We start from the raw sequence: 5,081 nt of genomic DNA on the forward strand, positions 1-5,081 counted from the left end.
AAAATTAGCTGGGTGTGGTGGCACGTGCCTGTAATCCCAGCTACTTGGGAGGCTGAGGCAAGAGAATCTCTTGAACCCGGGAGGTGGACGTTGCGGTGAGCCAAGATTGTGTCATTGCACTCCAGCTTGGGCAGTAAGAGCAAAACTCCATAAAAAAAAAAGAAAAACCATAAGGGAAGGATAAACACAAAATTCAGGAGAGTGGTCAGTTCACGTGGTAGACACAGAGAGAGACAGGATAGAGAATGAACACAGGTGTCGCCACTGTTCCAGTTCTCAGGTGGGGAGGCAGGCTCATGGGTGTTCAATATATTATTTGATAGATGATAGAAAGATAGATAGATAGATAGACAGACAGATAGATGGATAATGGCTAGATGATAGATTGATATATAGATGATAAATAGACGATAGATGATAGATATAGATGATAGGTAAATAGATGATTGATAGATAAATAGATAGTAGATAGATTCGTTGATCGACTGATAGATAAAAGCAAAAGAGAGTCAGGCAAAGACTGACCAAAGACAGTGAGTCTTGAATTAAGGATCACAATGAATGGTTCTATGACTTGAGGTCTATTGCATTATCTATATCTCCATTTATTATTAAAAGGAGGTATTGAGTCTAGTAACTCTGGGACCTCTGATCTAATGAGAACAGACTTCTAAGAAATCCATGTGCTCTCGGATTCAGAAAACTGATGCCCATTCTTGTGCCCCATCAGGGTTCTTCTGAAAGCTTTTCGGCTTCTCAGACTTCAGTGTCCATCTGTCCTGTTCCTAGGTTCCAGGGCTTTTTCTACTGTGGCCTTCCCAACCTCTCATTAGTTAATTCATTTTCTTAACACATCTTGCTGAGCATTTAGTATGTTTCAAGTGCTCAGACCTGGAGACACAGCAATGAGCAGAAGAGACCAGGTCTCTGTCCTCATGGAACTTACCTTTTGTACTTTGGTGGGGCAGAGTGGGAGGGGGTGAAAGGTGGTCAGGCAACAAAAGCAAATAAACAAGAAAATAATTACAGCTTGTGGTCGTTGATATGAAGGAGAGATGGGAGTGAGAGGGAGAGACAGCAAAGCCTTTCTGAGAAGGAGGCATCTGAACTGAGAAGCTGAGGGTGCAGAAAAGGCAGGACTAAAGCTGGGGAAAGAGTGCAGTTCCAGAGGGGACAGCGAGTGCAAAGGCCTGGAGGCAGGACAGACTTTGGCCTGCTTCAGGAACAGAAAGGAGGCCACTCTGCAGCAGTGTACTGACTGAGGGCATAGTGATAGCAGACTCCAGAGGTCATTCACAGGGCACCAGCTGTGACCAAGATACAACCTGAGTCTCCTGGCACTTACGTTCCTGGTTGCACAGATTGCTTGCTTCCTGGTGGTCATAATTTCCTCTACTTCTCTGAATCTCACCCACTCTTCAAGACCAGGTCATGGGAGGTCTGGGAGGACCATCTCCTCCCAGAACCTTCCTCAACTCTCCCAGCTCTTGGGAATGGGGGGCACCTAATATGTGTTTGGAAGTGGGTGACTCTCTTCACTCTCTTACCTCCAAGCCAGTATTTCTTAAAGTATGGCTTTCTGACCATCTGAATTACAATCCCCTAAAATCTACCTAAGTTTTAAAAGTATTTTTAGTGAAATATTTGAATTATAGTGAATAGAATACTGATTATTCATGTACTTAATATCTGCTTCTAAAAGCCTTACCATTTGTCCATATTTGCTTCTGTTTTATTTTCATTTATTAAGAAACAGAACACATTACAAATACATATGTGTGCTTACCAAAAGGTCCCAGTCTGGACCTACTGAATCGGAATTCCTGGAAGTAGAGCTGGGAATATGCAGTTTTGCAGATTTTATATTCCTTCCTCACTCCCCTTCCCTTACCCACAGGGATTTTTTTTTTTTTTTTTTTGAGACAGAGTTTTGTTCTTGTTGCCCAGGCTGGAGTGCAGTGGCGTGATCTTGGCTCACTACAACCTCCACCTCCTGGATTCAAAAGATTCTCCTGCCTCAGCCTCCTGAGTAGCTGGGATTACAGGCACGTGCCACCACACCCCAGCTAATGTTTTGTATTTTTAGTAGAGATGGAGTTTCACCATGTTGGCCAGGCTGGTCTCAAACTCCTGACCTCAGGTGATCCATCTGCCTTGGCCTCCCAAAATTCAGGGATTACAGGCATGAGCCACCGCGCCTGCCCAGTGGTTTTTAGACATAGTGAATATTGACAATTACTGATATGTGCCATTTTCAATGTATCCCATCCAAGTAGTTCTTCCTTATAGCTCATCCAAGGGGTCTTTGCTATGCATGAGAATCCCCTGGGGAATTTTCTAAAAATACAGATGTCCAGGCCCCTCCCTAACCTAGTAAACCAGACTGGGCAGGGATGTTAAGAATCTCCATAATGAAAACCTTGCTGGTGGGTTTTTAATGGTAGCAGAGACTGGGGCAGAGGAGGACCCGCCTCCTGTCTGAAACACTCCTGGTGATCATCAAAGTGAGGATTCAGATGTCCTTCCATTTGCTGTCTCCCAGAAGGATTCAACAAGCCTTTCCTATGCCCCTGCTGAGTACTGGGCAGAGCTGCAACCAAAAGACAGTGGTCAGGCATGATGGAGAAGCCCTGACCTATGTCCAGGATGCAGTCCGAGCTCAGACATTAACTCAGTAGGTGGACTTGGAGGTACGGTTGGCAGATCTAGCAAAGAAATAGAATGCCTGCTTAAATTCAAATTTCAGATTTCCAACAAATAATTTTTTAGTAGAAGTATGTCCTAAGTGTTGCATGGGACATATGTGTACTAAAAAATGATTTGTTGTTTATTTGAAATACAAATTTAACTAGGAGTCTTTTGTTTTATCTGGCAATCCTACTTGAGGGAGTATCTTCCGCGTCTCTGAACCTCTGAACCTGTTTCCCCATCTGGGAAATGAGAGGGTTGGACTAGATGTCCTCTGTGGGTTCTGATAGTTTGGATGTTAAGACGCATTGCACAGGCCTAGGAGCTTTTCTTCTCAGCCCCAGCAGGGGGCGCCCTAACCCTCCTCAGCCGCCTCACCAGCTAATGGCTCAGCCAGGAGGCAACCGGGTCCTCCTGGCTCTGGGGGACCACCTGGAAACCAGGTTGTAAGAGCTGGGAGAGTCCAGGTTTGTCCATCCCTAGGACAGCCTATTCAGAAGGAGAGAAGGGAAGATCAGAGTCTCTGAAGATAGGACCATCTCACCCAGCGCCCCGTCTGCCAATATTTAGAAGAGAAGACTGAACCCCAAGAGGGGTAGGCACTTGTCCAGGTTCACACATCTGTCCTGAAAATTAGATTCCTATCACCCCGTCCAGGACTCCTTTGCATCCCTAGAGTACCTTTGTTTTTCTGTTTCCAGTTGGAAGTGTTTAACCCTTGCAGTCCTGTAACCAAAACCAATGCAGACCCCAGCCAGCCCAGTACAGCCTAACAGGACTAAGACAGCCCTGAGTCCCTTCACAGAGGGAGTGTGGTCTGGAAGAAGGAAACATTACGACTCATGGATAAAGGATCAGTCTAGGCAGTGAGGAAAGAGCAGATCCCTCACATTTAAGTTGGGAGTGGTAGTTAACGATGATGATGATAATTATTATGGTGACTATAATGATTATTTATTGGCTTTTTCTATGCTAGGACACAACAACCTGTGAGGCAAGGATCATTATCATCAGGATTTTTACCGATGCGGAAGTAAGTTCAGAGTGTTGGATCACTGGACTAAATGAGGCTCCACCCAGTTCAGCAGCAGGAGTGGGAGGGAGGGCTGCTTCTATTCTCTGACCCCTTTGACTTGGGTGCCTCCAATTTCATCAAGAGCCTGGCTAACTCCTCCTCAATGAATGGTACAAGGGGCCAGGATTATCTCCAAAGGACCCACACCCTCCCACGAAGAGTCAGTGCCTGAAGGAAGGGAGGCTCACCACTTCAGTTTAGGAGATGATTTTAGGAGAGTTATGAACTTGGCATTAACATTGAGTTAATTACAGTTCAATTCTCCTTTGGTCTTTCTATCAAGGAGAACGTCTCTAAGATTTCTTCTTTTAACAAGAAACAGAGCATTATTTAAGAAGCATGAGGCACATTTATAACTGCATAGCATTGTTTTTTCATTATATGTGTATTTTTTACCATATTTATCTTTAAGGTTTATCTCTTTGGTAAATGATACTAATTTTTCATCTAAGGTAATACAATTTATTTTAGATATTAAAATTTTTGTTTTTTAAAAAAATTGATTTGAAGTGGGGAGAAGGACAGATAGAAGGAAGTTATAGAAGCTCTGCCCTTAAGGGTTCTGGATTCTGAGGGTCCCTGTTAACTCAGCTGATTAATTTTGCTGAAGCCAGCAGGGCATGCAGCCTTACCCTGTCCTCCCAGGGCCCTGAGCTGATTCATACAGCACGGCTCTTTGATGCTGACGTTTTTTTGAAAACTGTGGCGCTCCCTATAGGGAAACATCCAGATATGAGGGAGGAAGCTCTGGGTTCCAGTTTTCCCCCTTTCTCAGTGCCTCATCACGTGACCAAGTCACCCAAGCTCCCTGAATGTCAGTAAGTTGTTGGCAGAGCTACTGTGATAGTAACGTGTATTCCATGTATGATCTATCCCGGGCTGACCAAAAGGACAGACTGCATCATTCAGTTCATAGGGCAAATGTTACATCTCCCACCTACCTGAAGGAGCAGTCGGACCAAGTCATTTTCCATTTATTTCCTTTACAGCACATGTTTTTATCAGAAACTGTATTGCAAGCTTATGTATGGTCTGCCTGCTAGAATGTTAGAAAGCTCCAGGGGAGCAAGGATCATGCACGCTGCCTACTCATAAGACCCCCTAACACATTGCAGGTACCTGATGAATGTTGCCAAATGACTGAATGAGCCAATGCTGAAATTTACTTTAATCCATCTCTCCACAGATTTCTAGAGATTATGAGACTAGTGCTGGGCTTACATTCCTTAAATGGCTAGGACCAAATGGACAAATCTCTCCTACTGCTCTCCCTCCCATTGTGTAGAAGAGAATACCAGAATACAGTTTGATTTTTTAG

Source organism: Colobus angolensis, unplaced genomic scaffold, assembly GCF_000951035.1.
Source record: "Colobus angolensis palliatus isolate OR3802 unplaced genomic scaffold, Cang.pa_1.0 Scaffold90, whole genome shotgun sequence".
Lineage (NCBI taxonomy): Eukaryota > Metazoa > Chordata > Mammalia > Primates > Cercopithecidae > Colobus > Colobus angolensis.